Source organism: Hyperolius riggenbachi, chromosome 4 (assembly GCF_040937935.1).
Source record: "Hyperolius riggenbachi isolate aHypRig1 chromosome 4, aHypRig1.pri, whole genome shotgun sequence".
Lineage (NCBI taxonomy): Eukaryota > Metazoa > Chordata > Amphibia > Anura > Hyperoliidae > Hyperolius > Hyperolius riggenbachi.
In genome coordinates, this window is record NC_090649.1 from 263,291,767 (window position 1) to 263,305,817 (window position 14,051).

The 14,051-nt window shown below is 46.9% G+C and overlaps 1 protein-coding gene across 1 annotated transcript in view; it reads left to right on the forward strand.

Moving 5' to 3' along the window:
* LOC137503760 (desmin-like) overlaps nucleotides 1–9,182 on the forward strand; it is a 45,356-nt gene extending 36,174 nt beyond the window's left edge. Inside the window, exon 11 of the mRNA XM_068231221.1 lies at nucleotides 8,960–9,182. The gene's annotated coding sequence lies outside the window, so the exon portion shown is untranslated. The remainder of the gene's footprint in view (nucleotides 1–8,959) is intronic.
* Nucleotides 9,183–14,051: the final 4,869 nt, after the last annotated feature.

Below are 14,051 nucleotides of genomic sequence, written 5' to 3' on the forward strand. Positions count from 1 at the left end.
CACCAAGATGTGATTGGAGGCATTACAGGTAAATTTGGCCACCCGCTAGTGGAGGAAGTTTGTGTGCTGCCATAGGACCAATTGTAATGCTAGCATTGAGGGGAAATTTTTTTTCTTTCCCTGTGCCGACTGGCGGTGTGGGGAACAGTTAAGGTTGGGGGAATAAGGATAGGCATGGTGGGTGGTTAAGTGTAGGCATGGGGGGTTAAGGTTAGGTGTAGAGGTGGGTGGTTAAGCGTGGGGGTTTAAGGTCAGGCATTGGGGTGGTTAAAGTGAGGCGTGGGGGGTGGGTAGTTAAGATTAAGTGTGGAAGGGTGTGTGGTTAAGCTTAGGCATAGGGTGGTTAAGATTAGCAGTGATGCTCGAATGTACCCACATTCGATTCGAGTACATTTGAATTCGGGTCCGGGTCAAATTCGGGTTCGGCCGTGATCATGACCAGTAGAATTTGATTCGAATTCGAGACATGATCGGTAATTGAATTCGGGTATTACCACGATTTCGTGATTACGAATTCGCATGGCCTTAAAGCTATTTTTGTTAAAGAGAATCTGTACTCTGAAATTCTTACAATAAAAAGCATACCATTCTATTCATTATGTGCTCCTGGTCCCCTCTGTGCTGTTTCTGCCATTCTCTGCTGCAAACCTGGCTTGTAATTGCCAGTTTTAGGCAGTGTTTACAAACAAACTAACCAGCTTCTAATAGGCTCAGCTAAGCAGAGTGTGTTAGTCACACAGAGCCTGCAGGGGGTGTGTACAGCTTCTAGCTAATCACAAGCAGCCCTGCACATTCCAGTCTGACTGCCTCAGCCTGACTGTGCCGACTATAGAGAGAAGATTAGATCATATAACAGAGATAACACAGCTACTGTGCAATTAGGAAAAGCTGCAGTAAGCCAGACCACATTAGAAAAGGCATAGGAACTTATAGCATAGAAGAAATAAAGATAAACAATTTGTTACAGAGTCTCTTTAAAGGGAAATCACAATTAAATAGGTGTAATTAAAAAAAAATGATGGAAAACTTTTTTTCTGCATTCCTTGTTTATTCTTCTTCACCGTCTTCACCTTCTTCTTTTTCTTCTCTACATCTTTTTCTTCGCCGTCTTCTTTTTCTGTTTTACCATCTTCTTTCTCATCACCATCATCTTCTTCACTGGCACCTGGCTCTTCTTCTTCTTCTTTTTCACCTGGTTCTTCTTCTGGGTCATCCTCACTTGGTTTTTCATCTTCTTCTTCACCTGGTTCTTCTTTGTCTTCTTCTTCTTCTTTTTCTCCTTCATCATCATCTGGTTCTTTTTCTTCTTCATCATCATCATCTGGTTCTTTTTCTTCTTCATCATCATCTGGTTCTTCTTCAGCATCTGGTTCTTCTTCATCATCATCATCTGGTTCTTCTTCGCCTGGTTCTTCTTCTTCTTCTTCACCTGGTTCTTCTTCTTCTTCACCTGGTTCTTCTTCTTCTTCTTCACCTGGTTCTTCTTCTTCACCTGGTTCTTCTTCTTCTTCTTCACCTGGTTCTTCTTCTTCTTCTTCTTCTTCATCTAGTTCTTCCTCTTCTTCTTCACCTGGTTCTTTCTCTTCTTCTTCACCTGGTTCTTCTTCTTCTTCTTCACCTGGTTCTTCTTCTTCTTCACCACCATCTTTATTTTTTTTTGTGTTCATATTCTTCCTCTTGTACCCAACTTAATGTTTTTTCCCTTACAGAACTCAACTGTTGTAAAATTTGTTCTTCAACAGCATAGCTAAATTTGCACCGTATTAATAGCTAGTGGTGCATGGCAGCAGCGCATAATTCTGCGGACCCTGGCGGCGGGAACACAGACAGCAGGAGGTTAAATGCAGCAGCAGGAGGAGGAGTGACGTGTGGCAGCAGGCAATGTAACAGGCCATGGTACCTAGCATTGGTACCACGGCTGTAATAATAAACACCATACAGCAGGAGGTTCCGGACAGCAGTCGTGAAGCCCACATTGTGTCCAATACACAACTGGGGCAGCACAGTTTTCAACCCAGACACCTCAGTTTTGTTTTTGTTTTTTTACAAAAAATGTAGCTATTGTAGTGGCGTAATAGCTAGTGGCGCATGGCAGCATCGCATAATTCTGTGGACCCTGGTGGTGGGAACACAGACCGCAGGAGGTTAAATACAGTGCAGGAGGAGGAGGAGTGATGTGTGGCAGCAGGCAGTGCAAAGGGCCATGGTACCTAGCGTTGGTACCACAGCTGTAATAATAAACACCAAAAGCAGGAGGTTCCGGACAGCAGTCTTGAAGCCCACATTGTATCCAATACACAACTGGGACAGCACAGTTTTCAACCCAGACACCTCAGTATTTTTTTTTTTTTACAAAAAATTAATGTAGTTATTGTAGTGGTGTAATAGCTAGTGGCGCATGGCAGCAGTGCATAATTCTGTGGACCCTGGCGGTGGGAACACAGACAGCAGGAGGTTAAAGCAGTTTAAAACTCTGACAAAATTTTAAACAAAAATGTGTTTTCCTACTTTTTATAACCCATACAATTATCATATTTGCTTTTGTGCACAACTATTATTATTAATTTAGACATTTTAACTTCCCAAAGATCAGTTAATTTATTTTTAAAGCTGCTGGTGCATTTTATTCATAACTGTTGTAATTCTGTTGTGAATGCAGCCACCAGTGATTTATGACCTGTGTTTCACCCCAGGACTCATCAGCTGAAGTCCTACACAGCCAGAAAATGTTTACATAAATGTATCAAGTAAAGAATGTGTACACAAGATAAGCTTAACAGCAGTTCGGATGCGGGTTCTCCCTGCAGAAGAAAGAGTCAGCCCTGTGATGTAACCCTTTGAATGCTGTTTTACTAAAAAAAATTCTGGGTTATATTCCGCTTTAAATACAGCAGCAGGAGAAGGAGGAGGAGGAGTGACATGTGGCAGCAGGCAATGTAGTAGGCCGTGGCACTTAGCGTTGGTACCATGGCTGTAATAAACACCATACAGCAAGAGGTTCCAGACCACAGTCGTCAAGCCCACATTGTGTCCAATACACAACTGGGACAGCACAGTTTTCAGAGGAGGAGGAAGAGTGACGTGTGGCAGCAGGCAGTGTAAAGGGCCATGGTACCTAGCGTTGGTACCATGGCTGTAATACTAAACTACAACTGGGACAGGACAGTTTTCAACCCAGACACCTCAGTATTTTTTTTTCTTACAAAAAAATTTAGCTATTGTAGTGGCGTAATAGCTAGTGGTGCATGGCAGCAGCACATAATTTTGTGGACCTCTACGGTGGGAACACAGACAGCAGGAGGTTAAATACAGCAGCAGGAGGAGGAGGAGTGACATGTGGGAGCAGGCAATGTAGTAGGCTGTGGCACATAACGTTGGTACCACGGCTGTAATAAACATCATACAGCAGGAGATTCCGGACAGCAGTCATAAAGCCCACATTGTGTCCAATACACAACTGGGACAGCACCGTTTGCAACCCAGACACCTCAGAATATTTTTTTTTACACAAGAACAGAAATAGTAGCTATTTTGAGGGTGTGTTAAATAGCTAGTGGCAGCAGCGCATAATGGAGTGGACCCTGGTGGTGGTGGTGGATAAACAGACAGGAGGTTTAATGCAGCAGCAGAAGGACATACATGGCAGCAGGCAGCCTAGGCCATGGTACCTAGCGGTGGTACCACAGCACCTAAAGAAAAACCAGGCCAAATTTGCAGGGGACTGAAGGTTGATGTTCTGTAAAAATAATTCCCAGTCACCTCATGTCCTCCTGTCACTGACAACAGGTGCCTGGAACGTGCCTTCAATCCAGGCCTAGTTGATCTTCAAAAATGTGAGTCTGTCCACGGACTCTGTGGACAGAAGAGAGCGCTTCTCCGTGACCACGCCATTGGCAGCACTGAAGCACCTTTCTGACAGCACGCTGGAAGGGGGGCAAGACAGGACTTCCAGGGCGTACTGCGCCAGCTCACTCTACATCTCCAAGCGCTCGACCCAGTACTCCAAGGGGTCCACGGGCTCCTTGCCGGTGTCAAGCCCGCTGAAGGACCCCATGTAGTCGTCCACCATCTGGGTCAGGCGCTGGCTGTGACTTTGAGAGGAGAATGCTGCTGCAGGCACCTCCTCTCTCGACTGCTCTACCATCAGGTAGAGTGCCTTTGTCAAGGACAGCATGTCTCCCAGGCACCTGATGCTGTTGCTGGCTTCAGGCCAGGCTGCTGTGCTGGCTGGACAGGGACAGAGGGGATGGAAGGCTGGGGGAAGGCTCCCTCCAATTGCCGAACAAGGATCTCCTGCAACTTCCTTGTTAGCTGCTCACAGTCTCCAGCAGGCAGGAACTTAGCCACCTTCCCCCTCAGCCGTGGGTCCAGAATCATGCTGATGCAGGCATCCTACCAAGCTTGCATCTGCTTAACCCTGGGGTCTGTGCACAGGCACCGCAGCATGTGCCCTGCCATGGTGAACAGGGCGGTCAGGGAGGGTCAGTGGCCACAAATTCGCTGTCCTCCTCCTCCTCTGGCCCCTGAGCCTCTTCCTCCTCTCTCCACCCTCTGACCACTGCTGCTGCACTCCGCTGTTCCCCCTCAACAGCAACATCCAGCACCTCCAACTCCTCCTCCTCCTCCTCCAGCAACTCAAATTCCTGCGCAGAAGTGGACTGCACAGGCGACTGCTGTTCCAGCTGCTTCAGGGCATCCTCTCCCACATCCATCAAATCACATAGTGCCCTGTCCAGCAAACAAACACCCACTGACAGAGGGATGCCCGTTCCTCGCTCACCAGGTTAGTTCCCTGCAGGAAGGGAGCCAACACCAAGCAGACCTACTGCATCTGCCCCCACTGTGCGTTGGAGATGAGCTGGAGTTTGGTGGTATCGGCTACAGTGGCCTCAACGATGTAGCGGTGGATAGCCCTCCTCTGCTCAACCAGCCCCTCCAACATCGCCACGGTGGAATTCCAGCGAGTTAGCACATGGATACCTAGCCGGTATTGTGGCAGGCCCTAGCGCTGCTCAATGTCGGCCAGGATTGCTGTGGCAGCGGCTGAGCGGCAGAAACTGCGAACAATTTTCTGAGCTGCTTCCAACAGATCCTCCATCCCCTGGTAGGTGCGCAGGAACTTCTGCACCACCAGGTTGAGGACATGGCATGGGCCAAGCAGGGAACGTGGGTCAAGTGTCCCCTGCTGATGGCAGCCAGCAGGTTTACCGCATTGTCAGACACCATCAATCCGACTCTGAGGCCTCTGGGGGTCAGCCACGTCTTCTCCTGCTCCCTCAGGTAGTGGAGCACGTTGGCTGCCGTGAGACTGTTCTTCCCCAGGCTTCTCATCTCCAGCAGCGCTTGCCAGTGGCGGGCCTTATCGCTGCTGTTGATGTGGGGTCACTTGGCGGCGGTAGCTGCTGCTTCTCCCCTGACCCCGCATGGTGGCACCACATAGTGGACAACTGTTGCCGTTGCTGCTGCTGATGCACCAGAGGATGGACCTGCTGCTTCCTCGCTGGTGCATTCCACCAGGCTGAACCAGTGAGCGATGAAGGACAGGTAGCGGTCTGTCCCAAAACAGCTGCTCCAGGAGTTCATGGTGATGTGGATTCCCTCACTAAGGGTGTGATCGAGCGAGAGGTCCACGTTCGCCATAGCAAACCGGTGCAGTGCTGGGATCGCCATGCGGGAGAAGTAGTGGCGGCTGGGGATTTGCCACTCCGGGATCCCATACTGCAGAAGCATTCTCATGTCACTCCCCTCCTGCACAAAGGAGTATGGCAGGAACTGGGAGCACATGGCCCGGGCAAGCAACCCGTTCAGCACCCGGATGCGCCTGTTTGTGGCAGGCAGAACCTTGGTCACACCGGGAAAGGACTCACTGAGCAGGGTCTGGTGGTGTTTGCCTGCACGCGAGGATGAGGAAGCCACTGTGGAGGGAGCAGATGAGGCCACTGAGGACTGGCTGCCTGGGGAAGGGGGGGGTGGGGGGAGCAGTGACTTTCTGTGCTCCTGCTGCTGATGCTGGATGAGCAGGAGGGTGGGATGCTGCTGCTGCTGAAGTCTGTGCGGTGGCTGTCTGGCTCTGACCACTGCCTGCGCCACTGTCCTTCAGCTTCAGAAAGTCATTGTAGTCCTCAAAATGTTTGGTCTCCAAGTGGGTCTGCAGGCACGAGGTACCCAACCTCTGCTCAACCTGGCACCGCAACTGTGGCAAATGGCACGGGTCTTGTCGTCAGCGCACACAGTGAAGTACTGCCAGACTGGGAATTTCAACTTGCCCTTCCCGCTTGAGGGCTGAGGAGTTTTTTTGCCTTTGGAGGGCTGTTTTTTTTGTGGGGGGAGGAGCTTTGGTGCGGGTGGTGGTGGTAGCGGCTGAAGCAGCAGGCTGTGGCTCCTGCCTTCCACGCCCTGTGCTGGCCGCCATGCTGCTGCCACGCCTCTGTGCCAGAGATGCCTCCTCCTCCGATGATGTACTGCCTTCACTCAACTGTGCTGGTGGTGGCACCTAGGGACGATCCAGCAACTCATCATCATCATCCCCAAACCTCCTCTGAGCCCTCAACCAACTCCTCTGTCACAACATCCCCTACATCAGGCCTCTCCTCCTCCTCCTGAAATTCCACTTGTTGTGCGCCGCCAACAACAACCTCCTCCACCTCAAACTCCTCCTCCTCCTCCTTGCATTCCCCCAACATCTCCTCCTCGAACTGGGCAACCACATCCCTCAAAACGCTCACGGTCCCTGGTGTAAAGAGCACTCATTGAGGGCAGGCTGGCCGCTGGGGTCGACGTTACCTCAAGCGGTGGTGGAGGGCAGCTGCGCTGCTGCAGACCCGGAGTGCTGGTGGTGGCACTGGTCTCACTGGCACTGGAGGTCTGGCTGGAAATGGTGGCTTGCTGCTCCGCCATCATTTCCACCACAGCATGAGCCTGACTCTCCGCAATGGGCCAGGAACGACGACCCAAGGCAAAGATGGGTGCAACACGCTGCTGCTGCACCTCTGCTCCCTCCTCCACTACTCTGCAGTCAGTGGCTGGCGGCGGACCAGTCACAGACCTGCTGGTGCTGGCAGTGGCTGCAGCAATGGCGCTGCCTCTCCTGGTTGTGCCTCTACCTCTGCCAGTCATTGTACAATATACAAATACAACAAGAAAAACAATATATATATATATATATATATATATATATATATATATATATATATATATATATATATATATATATATATATATATATATATATATATAGGGCGGGAATGGCTGTACACTTTAATAGTCTGGGTTGGTGGGTGAGTGACCCAAAAAAAAAAAAAAAGATTTTTTTTTAAATACTAGTAGTACTATTAGTGTAGTATACAGTAGTCGATAACTAAATCCTGTGACCGAAAGTGACAATCAAAGTCTGTCACACACGGACACAATCAATAGGGTCAGGCAGGGATGACAAGCAGTCACAGATCACAACAGATGCTGTCTTCTGTAAAGCAACTAACACAGTACTGAAGCTAATAAACGCACAGACTATCAACAGTAGAAATTAAGTAAACTAGTACGTAGGTAAATAACAACTAACTATAATCCCTAGTAGTAGTAGTGTAGTAGACTAGTAGTCGATAACTAACTCGTGTGACCTAAAGTGACAATCAAACTCTGTCACACACGGATGCAATCAATAGGGTCAGGCAGAGATGACAGGCAGTGACAGATCACATCAGATGCTGCCCTCTGTACAGTAACTAACACAGTACTGAAGCTAATAAACTTACAGACTAACAGTAGAAATTAAGTAAACTAGTACACAACTAACTGTAATCCCTAACCTACCTAAGCTAGTAGTAGGCTAAGGCTACCTAGGCTAGCAGGCCTAGCCTGCACACAGACCTAACACTAGCCTAGCACAGTATACAGTATAAAACACTACACTAGCTGACTGAACTATAACAATCAAATCACTATCTAACTATACAGCAATATAATATATGAGTTTAGGATGTGTGTAGGATGTAAAACACTCTGTTTTACAGTAGGAAAGCACTTGCTAGACACGCAGCAGCACTGGAGATGCTCTCAGTACCGCTCAGTCACATGCAAAGGATGGGTTCCGCAACATGGCTGCCGCCTTATATAGAGGAGGGGAGGGCCAGGCTCCCCTCCTCTAATTGGTTGCTAGTGCCTTGGCTGGGGGCCTTCTGGTTGGCCCAATGACGTCATCCCCTGGATACTGAAGCCAAATTCATGATCACAGGTTAACACCCGTGATCACGGACGAATTCGAGAGGCACTATTTGGGTACATTCGACTTTGAATTCGGGAGCAGTATCGCTATTCGAATTCAAATTTGGCAATCATGAAAATCTACCCGTGATCACGGGTAAATTAGAATTCGTGAATTCTGAGAGCAACCCTGAAGGTTAGGCATCACTAGTTGGGAGGGTTCAATGTGAAAAGAATAGGTTTAGGTATTGCTGTAGTAAAATATTGGTATTTAATACCGATATTTTACTATCATCATTTTCACTGTAATAGTAGAATATCCTGAATTTACAGATATTCTACTATTGGGTTTGGCGTTTGGGCGCCCAAATTTCCCCAGAGCCCTATTTGCATGTACACATGTACGCGAGGCTTCCACTATGTGGTTTTTGTATTTAGACTTCCTATTGCTGTTATATGAATTTCCCTATGATTTTCATATTGAGACTTCCACTATATGATTTCTGTATTGAGACTTGCCGTTATAAAATATTGTGTGCCCTTATTGTATTGTGGGAGCTGCAATAACATTGTGCTCTTTGCGGCACCCTTTACCTACCTGCCGTGTGTGCCCTTTTTACCTGCTTTGGGCACCTGAGTTGGGCAATGGGCGTGGAGAACATATAGGTAGATAAGAGCTTTGAGGGTACTTTAAAATATACTTTAAAAGATACTTTGATTCTATGGTTTCTGACTATGCAACTTTTGTTTACTCCAGATAACAACTTAAAGAGATCCAGGAAGTGAATAGAAAGAAATGAAGGCAACAAATGCTCAATGCTACTAGAATGTGCTGAAAGAACTATCCCAGGTGAAAGGACACATGACTTTGTCCTTGGCATTTGCTACTGTGCTCTGCAAACTGCTGCTGATTCGTTTTTTCTGCTTTATTATATGTAACTGCAAATACCTTTTTGCTGAATAAATACATGAACATTCAATGTGCAGAGGTTATTGGGTTGTAAAGAGAGCAACAATCAAAAGTATTTTGTTAACTTCTGTATTATGACATACAGTATACACAACAGTATATACATGTTCATGTGTAGTGAATAATGCCTGCAGTCCAGGCATTTTGCTTTGGGACAAAGAAAAGTAGTGATGTTTGTTAAAGGCCAATAATTGCCGATTTCAGACGCCAATGCAATTCGGTAGTAGATTAAGCCATGTACACAGGAAGCAACAGATCAGCTAATTTAATCATCTATAACCCTGAAGTGAAATGTAAAATGATGAGATGAACACCTGTACATGTACAGTCCAAATCCTACTTTTCTCTCACTCTCAGTGTTAAGAATCCAGGGCTGTAAATCACAGCTCCTCTTCTGCAGTTGGACTGCAGTCTGACTGTAGTTTAACTCTCTCTGATAACAAATCCGAGGTCAAGAAACTGCTGTGAGGCTGATAAACAGTTCAATATTTCAAGATTTGTGTGTATGGAAGCTGAATAAATATTAAAATTACCATCATAATTCACATGAGGCAGTCAAAACTTTAAACCTAGATTTGTAACCTTTAAGATTTCAACATGACAATGGGATTCCAGTAAAGTCTTATTTGGGATTAACAGTATAGATACGCTTGTTTATCTGTTATCAGTTTATTTCACTCTAGGTTTACTTTATGACCTATCTTCACTACTACATGTTTCAGCCCCTCTCGCAATGGCTGATAAATAATTCCAGTAATGATGTCACATTGGAGCTTCCATCCAAGTCTATTGGCCAAACCATGGTTTTCCATTGGCTTCTGAAGGTGGGCTTCCACATCCTTGTGGTGGCATTTGTAGGAAGCATGGCATTTGTGCCACTTAGCATGGCATGGCTGCAGATGGTGATGTCCTGCTTTCCAGGATTAGGTCTAGAGATGGTTGACACCCTCAAACAAACGATCAGCAGGTAGTGTGGAGTCAGACGACCACTCCAAAATTCTCACTAAATATTGACAACTTTACACATATGCCTTATTTGACACACCCATCCCTCAACCTCATGATTTGGAGGTTCTTGCTCACTTACCCAGATTTAAATTAGGTATTGCAGAGGGCATTTGGGTCACCAGCAGCTCCCAGTGCTTCCCATCTCACTTGTCCAAACTTCAGCAGCACCACATGCTCCTACACAGGATGATGATGCACAGTGCAACATGGTGGAACTCCGTCTTCCACGTTTTGGAGAGAATGTGTGTGTAGTGGAGTGCAGTAAACCGCTACACACTGGAATGGGGAAGTCAACCTCTACCTTCTTGAACAGGATACTCTGGGACCAAACAACTACAGTACATGATTACATTACTGGAGATCATGGTGACAGATTCAGAAAGTCTTCTGAATACTGGCACCGTTTTTTTAGACTGCAAAGGTGGTCAGTGGAAAGCATGCCAGTGTCAGTGGTGTGCTCTCTCTTATGTTTCTGTTAGGTGAAATGCTTCAGGAGGGGAATGTTTCCCTGGAGGAACAGGTAAGTAGACAGACTAGTAGAGCAGTTGACAGACTGCCTGAGGAAATGTATGACCTTGAAGAGGAGCTGGAGGAAGGACTGGAATTGTCCAGAAGTAAAGTGAATGTATTCAGCATCATGGGTTACGAGGTCCATGCTGACCTGAACAGCCTGAAAGCGGTGGAAACAAGGAACTTCTTCTAAATGGCTGTTCACATGTTGCACTGCCTAAGGAGGGAGTCCCAGATGTACCAGATCAAGTAAAGTGAACTCTGTGGGTTATACACCATTAGCTTTCCAGATGTCACTGAAATCAGACTGCTTAATCTTAGCCTAATTGACTGGAAGAGGTGTTCCCACAGCTTAAAATCCAGTTATCCCAACTTATCATAACCAACAGATAGCTGTCAACACCAAAACCACCAACTCAAGTTATGGAGGGGTGTGTTGGTTGGGATGAGGCCCTACTACCAGTCTGAGCAATTCCGACAGTCCACCAGCAGCAGTCATTACTAGCTTCAAGGGGCTGGAGAAAGGCCCAGGTAAGTAAATCAGATTTCCTATAACCTTGCCTGATGACTCGTTTAAGTCAAAATTTGCCAGGGGTATGAATAATTATGGACAGCATTGTAGGTCTGCATGGCCCTTGCAGGCATACAGTGCATATTGCACATGCGCGGGTCTTTGTTCACAGATACATAAGCAACATGCGCACACAGTTGTTTGTGTAGTTTAGCCCCAAAACAGAAGACATGTGAATATTTACCTTCTGCGCTCTTGCGCAGGTGCAGTAGCAGCTTTCCGATGAGCTCCAGAGGAAATAGCCAAGACTGATTGGGTCCTTTCTTCTGTGCAGGTGGCTCACGCCTGCACAGTAGGGCAGTTCCTATCGGGCTCAGCTATTTCCACCGAAGCCCAGTGGAAAGCCGCTACTGAGTCAGGAGCGCAAGAGGTAAATATTGCAACCACTACTGCGTCTACGCCCCCAGCCGACGCTTCAAGCGCCGCTGGATCCCTGAGTCTTTAGATATGATATCTGGTTTAAATATGATCACCAGTTGGACTTCACTACAAATCTCCAGGTTAATGGGCAACTTAAAGGACACCTGAAGTGAGAGGGATATGAAGGTTGCCTGGTTATTTCCTTTCAAGCAATACCAGTTGCCTGGTTGTCCTGCTGATCCTCTGCCTCTAATACTTTTAGCCACAGACCCAGAACAAGCATGGAGGAGATCAGGTGTTTCTGACATTATTGTCAGATTAACTTCATGCTTAATTATGGTGTTATTCAGACTCTACTGCAGCCAAATAGATCAGCAGGGCTGCCTGGAAACTGGTATTGTTTAAAGGGAGGGTCTGCGTTGAAAATAAAAAACAAACTCCACTTACCTGGGGCTTCTTCCAGCCCTTGCCAGTCGATCTGTGCCCTCGCCGCAGCTCCTCTCACTCCCGGTGTCCTGCGCTGAAGAAGCCGACCTCGCCAGGTTGGCTTCTGGGTCGGCTTCATGTGCACTCCACGGCGCGGCTCACGTGGAGTACGTGACGTCATCGGGTTTCTACTGCGCAGGCGCAGAACTACTTCGCCTGCACAGTAGAGACCTGATGACGTCACGTACACCACGTGAGCCGCGCCGTGGAGTGCACATGAAGCCGACCTGGCGAAGTCGGCTTCTTCAGCGCAGGACACCGGGAGTGAAGAAATAAATATATCAGCCCCCATATCCCTCTCACTACAGTTGTCCTTTAACATATTGGAACTACAAGAAAAGGTCAAAATTAGCAGTGCACTTTGCCAACAGGCCAAATTTCAGACACTTGCACGTGCTTAAATACTAGGGCTTTCATGAGATTTTAGGGTATTTTCTTTCTTTAACGCAAGCTCAGCACCTGTCTCTCCAGTCAGGTTGTGTGCTATTAAAAGGATGCTGCGCTGGGGCAATTAGTCGAATAGGGAGGTTCACTGGGCTACAGTAAAGAGCAAGTCCTCTAAATCCTCAGCTATTAAGATGGAGACGGAAGCCCTGTCCTTCACAACACCCCTTTATGGTTAATAAGGGTGACAATCATATACATAATTACAAGAGTCACCAGACGGGATGGTAGAACCACTGATGGTAAAGCTCTGCGCAGCCGGCCTGGGAGCTTGTTTATTGCATCTGCTTGAATGCTTCTGATTCAGCCGAAGCAGCTGAAGACCGGAGCCTTCCTGATGTTTGAGGGGGAGAATTTCTCACGCACACATCCCCATCTCCTCCTCTGTCTGCGGCTCTGCCAAGGCAATATGTTCATGCAAAAACATCGCATAGGCACCAAGCTTGGACCGAGCATGTGAATTCACAGGCCAATAAAATCCATCTGCTTGGGTTTGGGGATTTTTGAAAATATATTATAGATTGATAATGGTGGAGATAATGCTGTTTGTAAATTTATAGACATGGGCGTGTAGTATTTGTTGTAAAAAAGGAGGACCAAGTCTTTTAATCATAAGAATGATTAATATCCTGATTACTTAAGCCTTCTGAAGACAATGACATTGAACCGGTGAATGAATTCACTTGTAGACATCGGCGGAGTGGTTTGAAGGAGTTAACACGTTCTTTGTGAGCCACTTGGAGGTTATAAATGCCAATGAATACCTCAATAAGACTTTCTTAAAAAGACTTTTCCCCCGATTTACCAGGTGATTAACTGTGTGTCACAGTGAAGGCAGAATGTTTGTGTAGGGCCACTGATAGAGACTTGCAATGGACGCTGCTGTGAATAGAGCCTATTTGTGTGCAGGGAGCTGTCAGTGGTGCTGGTGAGAGTCTGAATGGTGCACAAGTAACCGTGCTTGCTGGCTTTACAATGCCACTTCAATGCCTCTATTCAACAAGTTCAGCCACATTTACTCCGGAGAGTCTTTATAGCAAGGAGTCACATTTGGAATTCAGCAACTCCATCAATACCCATCCCTCTTTTAGAGCTTCATATGCGTGGCAGCCCTGTCACTGTCAGCAGCATGATATGCTTTAGGTCACTTCATTCAAGTCTCAGCAGGCAAACCAATATTGCCAGCATGACCAGTAATCAATGGTCAATAATCAACTGCAATTCAGGCCAGCTCCCAGTCTAACTTAGTAACCAAGAAACGACTACTATCAGTAGTAAAACATAAATGATTGTAATGGGAAATGGGGGTAGAAGCTGCATGGTCGGGCTGTCATTAGTAAATATGGCGTGGATCCAAGTTTGGGAAGGTAGGTGGTGGGGTCCTTGAAGTCTTCAGAGGCAGATAGGTGGTTTCAGGCACAGCTGTCCTCTGCTTGTATTTTCCTCCAGATTTCCCTTCTTATGTAAAAATGTAAAGATGGTCGGCAGCACTGATTGAGG